Genomic DNA, 16,801 nt, shown 5'->3' with positions numbered 1-16,801 from the left:
GAGGGTGAGAGAGAAAGGTTGAGGGCACTTTGGGAAAGAAAGGGAAGCATTTTTCTAGCAGGAATACATGTACTGAGGCCTGACTCCCTCAGTCAAAATGTCATGCATTTTATTTCCGGCTGGTTTTACCAACCAGAGGACCATATTTGGTACATCCACACCCAGTAAAATTGGTTAGGGAAAATAAAACCACCTATAATCAGGTGTAGCCCAATAAAGGCATGGGGTAATTTCACTCCCCCTATGTTATTCCCGGGGCCTATGTGGAAGAGGGCTATATAGTACTACTTTTATGTCGATGGAATGTTCCGGTTTTTGGTATAGAAATCTGGTCACCCTATTCTGTATTTTACTTGGGTACCTCGAAAGAAGTAAGAACCAAGTGAGAGAAATCTCTTAATAATGTGCGTCCCTAAGTTATTGGTGATCTAAGGCTATTGTTCTGGACTCATACAACCTTTCATTTTGAGGTAGTAATGAATCACCGAGATGTGCTGTATACCACAAAATACTCAAACTAATCAACTGTTCCTATACCCTCAGGAATTGGGTGTGTGGAATAAAACATTTTTGTCCAAGATTTGCTGGGTGTGTGTGCCTTTTGTGGGATAGGCCTCTGGATTTGCAGAGAAGAATATCATAGGTGTGTTGGTTGGGTGTGGGGATGCTGCAGAAGGCCACAGAAGCATGATTCTAGCACCCTTTGTGCGGCTGACCTGTGATCCACTGATACGCTGGTCAAGGGGGGTGGGGGTGCAAAACCCTGTGGTAAAGAAGGTACGTAATGAATCTGTTTTTACGGCTACTGTTACTAGCTTGGAAACAGGTTAAACTACTCCCCATAATTAAAAAAAAAACATCTGCCTAACATAGTGTTTTGACTAACTATAGACCCATTTCTTTGTTATCTGCGTTCTCTAAAGTTTTGGAGAAATTTGTTAACCAGCAGCTTTCCAACTTTTTAGAGACTAATGGACTTTTTCACCCTAGCCAGTCTGGTTTTCGGCCTAAATTGAGCAGTTTGGTGTAACAGGAGATAGAAACTTAAAAGTATCTGAAATGATATGCCTGGTCAGTTTTCTTTATAGCTTTTAGGACTGAAATAGCTCTCCTTGTTTTCTTATAAGTGTTCAGTGATTATCAACAAGGGGGGTAACCGTAACAGGGCTATTTTTAACGGGGTCCAGTGTACAAGCCCAGAACAGCTACAACACAAGAAGGGTACAAAGTTCCCCGGTGGATGTGTGGAGAGGGAAGCAGTGTGAGGCTAGCTTGGAAGCAAAGGGAGGAGAAAAAAGGAGAAAAAAAGGGGAAATTCCCTTTTTGGAACTAAAACCCTCACACACCCAGCAAGCTAGGTGTCATGCTTCATCATATGGGTTTTGCTCCTCGTCAGACTGGCGCTGCAATGTCTGACGGGCACCCGCGGAGGGGCTCTTTACCGGAGATCTTTTGTTCCTGCAATATTTTGCATGCAGGTTAGAGGGTAAAAATTGTCGCAAGTGATTGTGTAGTCGTGAGGTGAGTGTGAATTAAAAAAGATTGGTCAATCCACTGTGAATTTTATTAATGTGGTTGGCTGTCTTGGTTTAAAAAATGTGGGAGGGGAGATATGCACTGGTGCAATGATACAGTGAAGTATCTGCGACCCTCTGATCAGGTCAACATGTTTCTTGCATTCTAAGCAATTCATCAGGACCTTAAGTGAAACTGTACTACACACAGTGAAAAGCAATATACAACCTTATGTCTTGTGGTCAGTATATGTGCAGGCCAATTGGTCCTGCCCTAAGTGTTGCAACCCTAAGAAATTCCCTAGGGTGCCCCAGCAGTCAGCTTTCGTGGAACCGGCACCTTTAGAATAGGTACCTGTATCGTGCGCGGTCACCGCCGTCAACACCAAAAGTGCCGGTTCCACGGAAGCGGATTGCTGGGGCACCCTAGGGAATTTCTTAGGGTCGCAACACTCGAGTTTTATATAGCGCGAATCGGGTATCAGAGCGCTTTACATGAGCACCAGTTTCGTTACAGATGGGCACATTCATTTTTGTTAGGCACAGGGAGATTAAGTGATTTGCCCAGAATCACAGGATGTTGAGCGTCGTTGCCGAAACTCGAACTCGGTTCCCCAGCTTCGAGGTCGACCGCTCTAGCCGTAAGGCTACATAGTTGTTAGAAACAGCTTGGATATGATTCCTTTGAAAATGTGGGACGGGAGATATGCACTGGTGCAATAATACAGTGAAGTATCTGCGACCCTCTGATCAGGTCAACCTGTTTCTTGCATTCTAAGCAATTCGTCAGGACCTTAAGTGAAACTGTACTACACACAGTGAAAAGCAATATACAACCTTATGTCTTGTGGTCAGTATATGTGCAGGCCAATTGGTCCTGCCCTAAGTGTTGCAACCCTAAGAAATTCCCTAGGGTGCCCCAGCAGTCAGCTTTCGTGGAACCGGCACCTTTGGAATAGGTACCTGTATCGTGCGCGGTCACCGCCGTCAACACCAAAAGTGCCGGTTCCACGGAAGCGGATTGCTGGGGCACCCTAGGGAATTTCTTAGGGTCGCAACACTCGAGTTTTATATAGCGCGAATCGGGTATCAGAGCGCTTTACATGAGCACCAGTTTCGTTACAGATGGGCACATTCATTTTTGTTAGGCACAGGGAGATTAAGTGATTTGCCCAGAATCACAGGATGTTGAGCGTCGTTGCCGAAACTCGAACTCGGTTCCCCAGCTTCGAGGTCGACCGCTCTAGCCGTAAGGCTACATAGTTGTTAGAAACAGCTTGGATATGATTCCTTTGAAAATCAGTTACCTGTTGATAGCCGTGAAGTTATTCGTTGTTTTCTTCTTTCCTAATGCACACTGGGAAGGACTACATAGCCCCTCCAATTGTGACTATGATGTTGCACCTCAGTTAAATTCAGTAACTTCTCATGTTTTTGTTCTAAGATGATGTTCAAAGACTTCTTGCATGAGAAGTTCTTTGTGGAATGGTCAGTGCCAAGGTAAGCATACCAAGTTAAAATGAAAATGGTAAGGCTGGTTTTTGGTGTGCCTATAACATGGGGCCCAACTACAAAATATCTACAATGTACAATTGTTTAAAGCAGGCATGTCAGACGATCTTGTGGGGCCTCAGCCATCAAACTGAAGCCGGGCCCTTCAGAAGTAGGAGGAGGTTTTTCAAAGTTCAAAAATATTTTCCCTAGGGAAAACACTGTAGATCAGCATATGAAGCCATCCTTGAGCCATGGCCATGGCCAATAATTTCTGTACCTAAGGTATCCTCTATTAAAGGTATTGCCCAGGGGTTACCTTATGGTATTTCTAACTTGTCTGGATCCCATCTTGTCCAGTGAATTTGATCAAGAACTCGCTCTTAGTGAGGTTGATAATGCCCTGGTAGCACCACCTTACCAGGGTGGGATGTGGTGCACTGATGATGTGTGCCACAACCTGAGGTGGAGGCTTCCTCATCCAATCTAATTGGCACTCTATGATAAAATATATACTGCCTTGTGATTCCAAGTTGGGGGTTGTTTTTTCTGTTGTAGGGACCAGAATTGGCGTAACGCTGCCCAGACATTGCACTTTGGTGTGTTTTTCATGGCCAATCTTGGCCATGAAGTGATCAAGTGAAGCTGTTTTAGCGACCTTATCACGTATAAAGATAGCACCCTTGCTTTTAAATGTATATATAAGTAAGATGCAGCACGAGTGTGGGACCCTCAAAAATTCGGAGGTTTGGGTCCACATCCCCTCGCTAATCTTGTTCACAGCCCCCCGTTTAAGGAGTAAAATGATCTTATTTATTTTCGATTGAAAAGTGAAAACAAAACTAGCAAAGAGCAGTCGCTTCTCTATTAATGATAAATAAAATGCAAACTAAATAAATAAATATCTTTTCTAGTACATTGGTCATGCATTTGGGAAGACGCAGCATGAAGCAAAAATAATATGTAAATACCTTAATCATAGTAAGGAAGAAGTACGAAGTCCAAGATTGCATAACAAAACAATTAACACATGGAACCTGAGAACTAACAGGTAGATTCATCAAGCATTTTTCAAGCGCAAACGGTGCGAATCGCAAAATTCGGCCGTTTGCGCCCGCAAAAATGGCATTTGAGATTCATCAATGGTTCATGAACTCGCAATTTTACAATTCGCAAATAATTGCGAATTATCAAATTGCAATCGCATCTAAGGAATCTCAATTTGAGATTCCTTAAATGCTATTCATGAACCTTTTTAAAATTTGCGAATTCGCAATTTCTGGCCGCTATTTACCGCGAAGTCTGACTTCGTGGTAAATAGCGAAAACGTAGAAAAATGCACTTTAGTGCATTTTTTCTAAGTGGTATGTTACACACACACATGTCCTTTGGACATGTGTGTGCGCAACATCAGGCTACATTTCCATTTCAGGGGTGCTACAGGGTGTCCTTTGGACACCCCTGGCACCCTTGAAATCGCATTCTTATTTGCGATTAGCAAATTGCTAATCGCAAATAAGGATTGACTCCCCATTCATTCCTATGGGCCTTTAGGCCCATAGGAATGAATGGGGAGTTATTCCTTATTTGCGATTAGCAATTTGCTAATCGCAAATAAGGAGGCTGTAGGAATCGCAATTTATTTTGCAATTTCTACATGAATCCCGATTTGCGAGTCCTTAATAGCGATTCCTTAATAATCGCTATTAAGGACTCGCAAATCGGGACATTGATGAATCTGGGGGTAAATAGTCTATTTCCTTCCCATCCTAAAACGCTTAGCGCGCTTTGTTGTCTCCGTCATCTCTTTTCACTATCTTGTGGCTTTCACACTCATATATACGGACTTCTGTCGCTGTGACTTAAGTCTTTAGGGTGGCTGTTTTTTTTTTTTTTTTTTTTTCTATTCTGCAAATTAAATTCCCTTGACACGCTGCCTGCCTCCAATCACACGATTCTACAGGATACTTTTTCTGACCGGTAAATTGACAAGTAACAAGTAATAAATAACTGGATATATTTTAAGAAACAGTCGGCATCTTTCAGAAAGCAAAAAAGAAAAAAGCTGAAAGCGTGTTTTCCATCTGAATGCTTGTGTTGGGCTGTGCCACGGACGGCGTCTGCGAATGACGCTTGTCTTATGGCACAGTTGAATTCAAGGCATGATGGGAAATATTCAAATCTGGCCATGAATGTGGACAGCTGGTATATAGGTCTTTAGGCCCATGTATTTATCTGGGTCAGTACTAGGGATGATCTCAGGAATATAGACATGGCGATCTAGAAGCTGTGGCAGGCACTCGTGAGCCCGAGTGTGTGCTCCCCTTGGAATTCATGTTCATCTGAGGTAGTCTCATGGGTTTTGTTTATGGTAATAACCTTGAAACTCATACAGGTGTCCTGCACTGAGGGAGTTAGAGACAAATCTTGAAGAGAGATGTTCGACAGCAGAATAATGGAAGAATAAATGTGAGGTAAAATTCAGATTAAATGTGAGGTGATCGAAGTCAGAGTGCATGGCGGCAGATAGTGCATTGCAATGTTGGACTGCTGGATGCGACAAAGCACGGCACCAGTGCATGAGAAGATATCCATGCCAGCACATGCATAAGCTACAGACTACAGTGGTTTTACCTCTGTAGCTAACACACAGATGTTCTTGAGACAAGATGAGGAATATCCTTGCTGCTGTACACTTTTGTAAATGTTCTCTAGAGAAACAAGCATTTGCAATGCAATAGGTCTCGCATTAGCGAGAGTTTAAGCTATTGGCATTGTAAATGACAATGCCTTTTATTTATCTTTTTTGATAATTAACACATAAATAAAAGGAATTGTTTTTTTACAATGCCAATAGCTCAAGCTCTTGTAAATGCGAGAACTATTTCACTTCAAAGAAGCGGCCACCATTATTCTGGGCTGCTTGGAAAGTGAAAGCGCACATTGTATGCTGAATGCTGCAGGAAAGTATGTTGTGCCTGCAGTAGGAGAAACTCATTAAAGAAAATAGTGCTTACAGACTAAATAAGACCTACCGTGTAACAACAGAAGTTAAAGGGCCAACCCTCATGGGAGGTTGTAAATGAAGACAAGGCAGTAATAAGGAGAGACTGACAAGCCTATTAACGAATCAGAAGCCAGCACTTACAAAGCACAAGGACACAAGCCAATGAAAAATATAGGCGAAGGGTAGGCGGAGCTTCAAGTCAATACTTGAATACAGCATGCCTCGCAGAGCAGCGCATGCGCTGCCCAGGCTCGACCTAAAAAGGATGACTTCAAATTGCTCTCGAAAGGTTAACAGGAACGAAGATAAGACCATATGTTTAGCAAAACCTAGAATCTCTGGATTGTAAACTAGGAGTAATTGCCACACCTTTCACATTGTAAGGGATGTAGGTACATCCCTCAGCCCACTTCCTCATCAGGCGCGATCTTACTATACGACTGAAACATATTCAGGGGCCCCCTTACATGCACACTATTAGACGTAGGAGCAGACCAATGGAATTTAATTAAAAAATGGTCTGTCCAAGGTAAAGGAAGTGGGTCCAGCATATCCAACTAGACATTAGAGTAAACAAAGTCAATCATATGTCCTGCCGAATGAGTGGGCTTGGTGACAAATTGAGCCAAGTTACAAGACAACATTTTGTCCAGCAATATAGAAGGCTTACTCTCTGATGGATGATCAGCATGAATATTAAAATCAGGCATTACAATAAAATGCCACAAGCAAAGTGAAAGGTGGACTAATGCTTCGTTCATAGATTTGATAATGTCCCCTGTGTATACTTGGGGCCTATATATCAGGACAACAGCTAGAGACTGGTGGGCGAATAGGACAAGCAGAAACCAAAGGCCTGTGCCCGTAAATGTTCATCATCCTTAAAGGAAGAGCAGCGGTATGCTACCTTGTAGACCCTAGGCCTATCAAGATTTAAAAAACAGTACCCATGGGGAATGACCATTTCCGCAACAAGGAGGGAGGTATCAGTAAGCCAGATCTCAGTTAGAAATAAAACATCCGACTGCCTGTCACATAGAATGTCAAAAATCTTAATTGCATGCTTATGCAAGGAGCAAGTATTAAGTAAAAAGTTGCAAAAGACCCTGCCGTCATCATACCAGTAAAAAACGAATCAGTTGCTTCCACAGGGAAAATACACAAATCTTTATTTCAACATAAATTGCATATAGAAGACCCCACTGCCCCATGTTATTAGGGTTAGATTTAAGCAGGCATGGGTTCTTGGGGTGTAAATCCAGAAGCTCCTGAGCGGAATAGCGAACACAATTACCAGACGTAAGTTCAGGTCAAGCATAGTGGCTGGTGCTGGTCGCTGACTGGAAGCTGACAGGCACAGATAGGCTTGTCTTTGGCAAGTCGCATCCCTGAATTTATACATCCAGTGCCTTGCCTACCTCTGGCAGCTAGAAAATGGCACCTCTAGCTATCCACGAGGAGTAAAAATGGCTGCCAAACACAGGTAGAGACCACAGAGAAGTCCCCAGAGCAATAATAGTCCGATCGCCCCCCTCCCCACCTCTAGCCCACAAGAGTCAAGCACAGAATAAGGGAGAAGTAAAAATTGAATAAAATACTCAAATGTAAAACCTGTACAAACAACTAAAAAGGAGTCAATATAAAAGGCGCAAATCCCCCAGTCATCAGCACATGCATGCCGCAGCCCTGAATTTATACATCAGGTGCATCATCTTCTTCTGGCAGCTAGAGCTCGCACTAACCAAAAATAGCACCTCTGGTTGTCCACGAAAAATCTGCAGAGTTTCAAATAATCAGATCCTAGCACTAGGAAAATCCAGCATCTTTAGAGGAAGTTATGAAAAGTATCATATCACTTGCTAGTGGGAAATCACAGGGTTGAGATTTATTTCTCAGAAGTTGTTAGGAAGATTTATAAAACCAGAATAATCTATATAATGTGGGCAAAGACACATATTGTGATTAAGAAGGAACATTATCTACTAGAGCGTCTACTGTCATCTGATATATTTATTAAATACATATTAAGAAAAATATTAGAATGTTGGGACTTCCACTAAAGACAATGAAGCCTTCTGCTCCAACATTCCACTGTTAATCTTTCTGTTTCTCCCTTTTTAATTTAGAACATTCTACTCTCAGTGGGCAGAATGCTCCAAAAGCCTTAAAGCGCATCTTTCTCAGGCTGGATCAGTTGTTGGAGGCCCTCTCCCTTGCTATAGGCCTATGGAAAGCAGATTCATCCTAGGTAGAGACGCTACCTGCCATTCTTCCTGGTTGGGGAACCCTATTGATTGAGCACAAACTCTAGATCTTCCCTGGCAATTATACAACTGAATTAAGAGGAAGAGTTTGACCAGATCTTGAGGCAGGTCTAATGGGATGTAATGAAATCTGTGCACTTAAGCTCGCTTTTTATTACTTTGATGAAGTCATTAATCAATCAATCGCAAACTTCTGTATCAGTAAACGGCAGTGCTTCACAGCCTGCATTGATAAGATGTGGAACATGAGAAGAGTGTCCGCGATCACCTTGTTTATATGGAAACCAAACAACAAAGATTGACACATGCAGAATAAATATTTTTCTACTTTTGCTGATGATCTTGCAGTTTTAATCCTTTGCGTTAGAAAGGATTTTATCTGCTGCGAATTTGGCAAATTACATAGCATTAACTTCGACAAAAAACGAAAAGCAAATTATAACGTCCGCATAACTTAAATCCAAGTGCCTGGCTGCAGTAACTTCAGGAAAATACTGAGGGATTACGTTTGTTACTCCGTTAAACGAATTTCATTAGGTCATATGAAAACAAGAACCAATGATTTTTCACCTTACTTCCAGGCAGCTGAACCATGCCAGAGTAGTAATTACATTGCTGGCCTGCAAAAGCTTTGTGCTTCTATTCTCGAAAGATATCCTCTATCAATATTTTTTATGAATAACCAAGATGGGAGTTTCAATTTTAAATTTGGAAACCCACATTTTGATGGGAATCAAATATAGAACAGTGGCAATGCGTTTCCATGTCTCGGCTCAGTTAAAAAAACATACCTGTGTGGAAAAATTAAAAATCACTGGAAAGGTTTCTTGATACTCGTTGTCAGATCTGGCAAGCCAGTTCCATCGTGTGGTTCCAGGACTTGCTTTTTTTCATTGGGTAAAAAGCCTTCCAATGATACAACCACAATGACCTACAATGAGGAACACTCTACAAATACCATCTGATTAGACGCCTCTTTAAAAAGAGACCTATGTAGTGGTCCTTGTGCTAAACCTCTTTTATAGATGTTATATCAATCTAATATTTGTACAACATCGGTATATTATGACTGTTTAGCAGAGCGCAAAGAAGCTGGCATAGGGACTTGGACAGAATCATGCACAAAATGTTTGTTTGTTTTTTAAATTCCAGTCATGTAAATTGTGCAAAGGCTCAACGTTTTACACTCCAGTGTCACACCAGCAAAATGTACACTATATTAGTGCAAAACGATTTTTGATTTTTACATTACACTGGATATGGATTCGAAGCATTACCGGGGTTAAAAAAACAACAATGGCGGCACCCATTTGAGGAGCTGGGTATCTCTTTCCTTGTTGATATGGTCTCTGCCTGTCCCTTGATGGGCGAATACTTGTGCTGTGTTGTCAGAAATTAGACAAAATGCTGAAACTAACATTAATCCCTGATCCTCAAACAATCAAACGTTTTTGTTGGGAATCACAGAATTTGTACTGTATTCTGTAGTGATTCAAAGAACTATCATGGTTTGGAAATAGAAGTCAAAGTTGCCGCCATTATTTACTGATAGGTGGCGGGAGATGTGGGAAGCACATTCCATAGAAGTAAATAGGACAAGGATGCCTGCAAATGCTCCCAAAGAGGAGAATCTCTCAGTGCAATGTTTGTTACTTTGCTCATCCCCTTTCTTAAGTCAACAGCTTTTGATGACCAATGAGTTAATGTTGGCCCTGATAGCAGAGAGCTCAGTGTTATTGGCTGAAAGGCCGGGACCGTTGAAAGATGTCACATATGGCAGGAGGTCCCTTTACGTCCCTGCTGCATTGCAAATATCTAGGATTTCGCCTACCGTTTGGATTTTTCGCCTGTGTTTATTGTGTGCATGCTTCAAAGATGTAATTCTTATGTATTTGTTGTGTATTTCAGGTGCTACAGAGATGCCCAATAGCAGAGAAAATGGAGCAATGACGTCTTCTGAGCTAAGCCCTCTGTTTTTCCTGTAGCGCTTGTCTGGAGCCATGCAGGATCCTCCCTCTCTCTGCTGCCGACATACCTAAAAGCCGTGCTGTTTGACTGCGGACATCAATCTCTGTTGGTGCACAGGAAGGATGGGTAAGATGGAGATCTTATTTATTTGTTGACTGTGCTTCTACAAAGTCACTCATGTGGATTTTTAAAAAGGATAAACCATAGTATAGTAGGAATTTTATATTTTTATGTTCTAAGACATAGCAGTTTTGGACTCGTAGACCCAGATTTATCTGCTACACCAACACTTCGCCCAAACGTTTTTCACAGATATTTTATTGCCTAATGATTAGATTTTTGGTTTCATGATTTCATAAGACAGCGTAAAGTAAAAATGTTTACATCCAGAAAAGTGCAAATTTTCATGACTCATCAAATGGAATTAAAACACCCTTAATACTTCTTTGAGAAAATATATTGACGATACGTTTTACTTTTACACAAACACGTACAATTAAACACCAATCATAAACCTGTTTAGAAACACAGAAACAATTACTCAAGTTTGTTTTATAGAGAAAGACCGTGAAAGAGGTAGTACTTTTACTTAACTACTTCTAGTTATACAATAAATAAAAAAGTATACACACATAAAAAATACTAAGTACAGGGCATCTTGTAAAATGTATCCTTTACGCAAGTGAAGGCACTTAGTAAAATATATATTTCTTTACAAAGTAGAGGAATTCCCTTACTCAGGTGTATAAGGCATAGTCTAAAATGATTTTGCATTTTAAGGTTGTGTTTTAATGCCTCACTAGATATGCATTAGATAATGTTCATGATCTGAACTGAGCATATCCAGAATACACAAATGCTGGATCAGCCATATCTATGTACATCTTTCTGTGATCATATGAATTCTATTCGAAACGTATTGTCATCTTACATTTTACACCTGCCAGTATCTATATTGTATTTGTAATTCCATGACCGGTGGATTTTCTGCATATTGGCATTTGCTGTTAATTGTTGTATGTAAAACCCAGAATGGCTCCAGTCTATAAGGCAGAACGTGTGTTGTGTTCTTGATATGGACAATATTATATATCAAGGGGGGCTGAGATCATTAGATCAATCACAAAATTAATAGTCAAAGTTCATCTGTAACGTTTTGAAGGAACCTTTATGAAAGGACCGTTTTGTACTTTTCCATAGTTATAATGTCTGTAATGTACATTATTGCAAAGTGAGCCTCTGTGGTACCCTGCCTGAGCTCCATGAAATCATTTTAATTGGCCCCTTGATCTCTTTCAGGGATGCAGCTACCCAGAGAAGAGACATCCCGGTGGTTTCCTTTGCTGGTGTCTAGTGCTTTAGACCGTGCAGATACAGGATGAAACCCCCCAAAGGCCCCTGACCCTAGAACCCTTTAAACCTAGAGACCACCAGGTACTCAACCACTGGAGTGGAAATAGGAAGTCTTGTAAACGTTCTAAGGTTAATAGTGGACAGGGTAGAGGAATTCAAATCAGAGAACTTAACCCTAGAAGGACCCACTGCCACGGTTAAATGCTGAGTTTAATTGACCATCGTCAGAGAACCTAACCCTGCTGCCCAACATTCAGAGTAACTGATTATACTTGAGTGAAATGTAAGAGGTGTCCACTTGCTATTCAGAAAGTGAACCTGAGAATGTGGCCATTGCTGCTGAGAGAAAAGGGAGACGTTCTTCATATACCCACCCTCAAGCCATCCAGAGTGTCCTGCAGGTGGTCTAGGTACATAAGTTCTTCCCACCATTCCTTCGCGAACGGGGACCAGAGACATTCTCCAAGGTTTGCAGCAGGTCTGTATTCATTCTTTCAAATTGTTCTTTCTTTCATTGGACTCACTTTAGTGGTCCTGAAGCTTTTACACTCTCTGCCTATGGCACTCCCCGTAGTCATTCACAATGGTGGCCTCATTAGAAGCTCCCAAGGCTTTATATTCCCTTTCAAAGATATAATGTTCTGGGGTCTGCTTGGTGTGTTACTTTTTCTGCCAGGACTTGAGCATGACCGCTATTTAGTCCCACTGAATTGATTCAGAAAGAGATTTTTTGGGAGCTACTACTCCTATCCAACATTTATCAGGTCCTATATTCACCCAGACTGTTGTTGCATCCGGTGTTATATCTATGTCATTAATCAAATGACCTGACACTTTCACAGTTCTCCGAATGATTAAGGTCAGCCGACATCTGTGTCAAATGGCAGAAATAACAATGATTCTGCATAAATTAAGAAAGACGGTGACGTCTATTTTCTAAAATTGCAACGTTCATTCTTTAAAATGGCGACCTCCACTGTATAAAGATAGTGACTGGGCCTACTCCAAATGGAGTGAGACATTAGGGCCTTTACATCACTTGCATAGTTACTTCACCTTGTATCATTATTACACCTTTATCCGTAGGAGCAATCCCACTTTTTGGGGCTCGCTGCGAAAAGCGTGCAAAAGCGCGCTCTCGCTGAGAGTACTATAGCTGTCGGCTCAGCCGACAACGAGGGGAGACAGGAGATGGCCACGCGCACATTGAGACGCATGGCAGAGTCGGATTCTGACGCGCGCCTTGGGATTGGGTCGCGAGCGTGAACTTCTACCGTAGACAGCTCACGTTGCGTGGCCCAATCCCAAGGCGCGCGTCGGAATCCGACTCTGCCAAGCTTCTTAATGGTGCGTGTGGCCAGTTTTGTTACAGAGCGAGAGATCCTCGGAGCTAGCTCTCGCTCCAGTTAAGAGTGGTATCAGCAGGAATACAACACCTCGTATATATCCGCTCTTGACACAGTAGAACATCTAAACGAGATTATAAAAGACTTTCAGGTAGGCACAGCACTGAACTTGGTTCCAAAAAACATGTTTTAGGGAGTGAAAAGCAAACCTGCAGATAGATTTTCTTGCATTGCCCCCTGGCGGCTGATCGCGGCAGCAGGATGCAAAATTTCATACTCCGAATTGCTCTTAAAATGCCACATTTATAAAGTCTGGTAGTAAAAAGGTTCGTCATTCTACAAGACTGTCTATTGTGTTTTGCTACACCGTGTATCATGGGCCAACTACTTTTGATTGGTGTATTTTGTCAGTTTTGAAATTATTATTAAATACGCAGACTTTCAGTACACATGTGTTAAGCAGGGCTCAGAAGAGAAAGGGACTCTTCAGGAGAAAATAGACTCACGGAAACCCACAAAGGCTCCTTCATATTCATGTCAGCCAGCTAGCTGCTCAATCATAATATAGCAAAAAAAAAACCTCATGGACAGAATGCAGAACGCTCCCTATCGCCTCGAGCACGCGAACAATGGGACAGTCTCGCCCCACACTCCATCCCTCGCCCCACACTCCATCCCTCGCCCCACACTCCATCCCTCACCCCACACTCCATCCCTCGCCCCACACTCCATCCCTTGCCCCACACTCCATCCCTTGCCCCACACTCCATCCCTTGCCCTACACTCCATCCCTTGCCCCACACTCCATCCCTTGCCCCACACTCCATCCCTTGCCCCACACTCCATCCCTTGCCCCACACTCCATCCCTTGCACCACACTCCATCCCTCGCACACCCTCTATCTCTCTCTCGCCCTCCCTCTATCTCTCTCCCCCTCCCCCTCCCTCTATCTCTCTCGCCCTCCCTCTATCTCTCTCTCGCCCTTCCTCTATCTATCTTTTGCCCACCCTCTATCTATCTTTTGCCCTCCCTCTATCTATCGCCCTCCCTCTATCTATCTTTCGCCCTCCCTCTATCTATCTATCGCCCTCAATATCTATCCTATCACCACAGCATCACTCGGCACCACCACAGCATCACTCAGGGGCACCAAAACATCACTATGCGCTACCAAAATGCTTATAAGTACAACAGTAACTTACAATATTATTATAATATAATATTATTGCCAACATTGCTTAATATTTTGCAACAGCTATCATCTTGCAAATCATCTTTATACACCAGACTTTGCTAAAAATTTTATGCAACACATTGGCATATACAATGCCAATAACTCAAACTTGAATGCTGCGAGACCTATTGCATTGCAAATGCTTGCTTCCTCCTTTGCTGCATTTTGCTTTGGGTTAAGGCCACCAACCAATGGGTATAATGATGGATTCATACTTTTTCTGCTCTCCACGTCCGCTTCATTTCCGTATCTAAATTCCTGGCAGTACTTGAGGTTCCCATTGTACGTCCTTTACTTAGTGATTCTTTCTCCTGATTTACCTGTGTAGAGTCTTGGTACCCCACTAGGCGCAAAGCGTAGCTCCTGCTTTCGCCTTCACATGCCCTTGGCCCTGGCCTCCTCTCACTCCTGCTTTTACATGTAGCTTGAAAAATCAGTCTGTTCCCTCTAAGTATTTTGCATATTTCATTCCAGGCAAAAATAAGTCATCGGGTTTTTCACCAGAAAAAGGTAGGCCAGTGCCAAGTCTCAGAGGTCACTGCAGCACTTTCATCTTCTTTCTCCCCAATATCATCGAAGAATGTTTATATAAGAGTTGTACAGCACACTACTGACATAGTGCATAGTTTAACTACATCAACCTTGAAGAAAAGAGGACTGATTTCAATATCTGATATTCTCTCTGGGTCAACATATTCATACAAAAAACGCAACAATATTGGTTGGCTGTGCTGGTCCCACAAATAATTCCTTATGTCCGTATAGTCACGAGTGCAGTATGCTTCGTTATAGGGTTCTGGGACCCATCCACAAGTAAGCATGTAAATGTAAATGTACAGGAATTTATATAGCGCAAATCACCAAGCGGTTTCTAAGCGCTTGCTTAGGGAACCCGTCCTGGTATTCCCCTGTGAGATAACCCCGGCAGGGTATCCGCAAGGTGAAAGCCAGGCATCCCGCCGCGAGGGGCCGTTGTGGAGATTAAGCAAGCTATTGCCCAGAGTCGCAGAGTGTGAACCCGTGAATCGAGTAGGCACCGGAGCGAGAATTGTCGAGTCCATGGACATTTTAGGACTCAAGACCCCGCTGAGCCGGGAATTGAACCCTGGTCCCGGGCTGACCTCTGCTTCCAGGTCTGCCTCCTCTAACCAGTGAGCCACACTTCTCCACATCTCATTCAGTTACTTTTTGTCTTGATTGTGGTACCCTAACCTGAACAAAGGGAGATGTTTTGGATCCACTACACTCTAGTTAGTTCCCTCAATCAAGGTAAATAGTAACTCCAGGGCAGCTGTACTTGCATGTGCTGCCCTCTGCTCGATGGAGGGACCGTATTAGGAAACAAGCACTAGGTGGGTGTTCATCACCTATGTGAGCCCATTGATGCAGGGCATTTCTTGTGAGGCTGTTGAACTTTTTGTATGTCTTGCTTAATTGTGGCAGACGGTCGCCTCAAAGGAGAAGAATGCTGACCTACAAGCAAGCTGACTGATCACTCCAGCCCCTTTAATCCTTTAATATGTAGCTATCAAAGTGCAAAATAACATAGCTCTGTCATGCTATGGTTGTGGGATTCCTAAATGTTATGAGCCTGTGAAGTTCTTTAGCTTTGGTCTGTGCAGGTTCGTTGTACACCAACTGTAGGTCAGTGATCAGTAAGACCTAGTAAGAAGCCCTTTCCTCCTCATTACACCAGAGGAAGCATTAAAGCAAATCTTGCATTTACATGACACACACTCCCTGAATTACAACAACGAGAATAAATGTGCCCCTCGCACACGTCTAAAACAAGCATTTACAATGCAATGGTCTCGCCTTTGCAAAAGTTAGAGCTATTGGCATTGTAAATTCCATTTTTTTTTTATTTGTGTGTTGGTTTTGAAAACAGATAAATAAATGGCATTGTCCTTTACAATGCCAAAAGCTTAATCTCTTGCAAATGCAAGACCTATTGCATTTGCACCCACACACACACACAGACACACATGCACACAGAGAGCCCCACACACACACACACATAGCCACACACACACATAGCCACACACAGAGCCACACACACACACAGAGCCACACACACACACAGCCACACACACACACAGCCACACACACACACACAGCCACACACACACACAGAGCCATACACACACACACACAGCCATGCACACACACACAGCCATACACACACACAGAGACATACACACACACAGAGCTACACACACACACAGAGCCACACCTACACAGAGCCACACCCACACAGAGCCACACACACACACACACACACTGAGTAGTCAATACCTTTTCACAGATACATACTGTTGTACTGTAAACCGGGAGCAAAAGGGTTTATGCTTCAGGGAAATGGAGGCCTAATTGTCCAGTGAGCAAAAAACATCAGAAGGTGCTGTCCTTGACCCCAAACAGTACATCGTAGATATCAGATGGTAAGAATTCCATACCTTTAACATCCATGTTCACCTTGACCACAGGTGTCCAGCATTATTCCAATCTATGCCATATTTTTAGGATAAGCGCAATGAAAATTAACTCTATTATAATTAAATGTAGATAAATTCATCCTAAGGATATCCTGAAATTCTTTCATGAACAGTACACTTTTACGCCTA

General features: G+C 42.6%; 1 protein-coding gene across 4 annotated transcripts in view; it reads left to right on the top strand.

The window, feature by feature from the left end:
- Positions 1-16,801, top strand: part of PAG1 (phosphoprotein membrane anchor with glycosphingolipid microdomains 1) — a 485,100-nt gene that overhangs the window by 290,420 nt on the left and 177,879 nt on the right. For 3 of the 4 annotated variants that reach the window (XM_086965925.1, XM_086965928.1, XM_086965927.1), the window contains one exon: positions 10,185-10,370. The gene's annotated coding sequence lies outside the window, so the exon portion shown is untranslated. Of the gene's footprint in view, positions 1-10,184; positions 10,371-11,543; positions 11,679-16,801 lie in introns of all 4 variants that reach the window. The other variant, XM_086965926.1, reaches the window with a different exon arrangement.

Source organism: Lissotriton vulgaris, chromosome 4_1 (genome assembly GCF_964263255.1).
Source record: "Lissotriton vulgaris chromosome 4_1, aLisVul1.2, whole genome shotgun sequence".
NCBI classification, from domain to species: domain Eukaryota; kingdom Metazoa; phylum Chordata; class Amphibia; order Caudata; family Salamandridae; genus Lissotriton; species Lissotriton vulgaris.
This window is presented reverse-complemented; position numbering and strand designations above follow the sequence as displayed.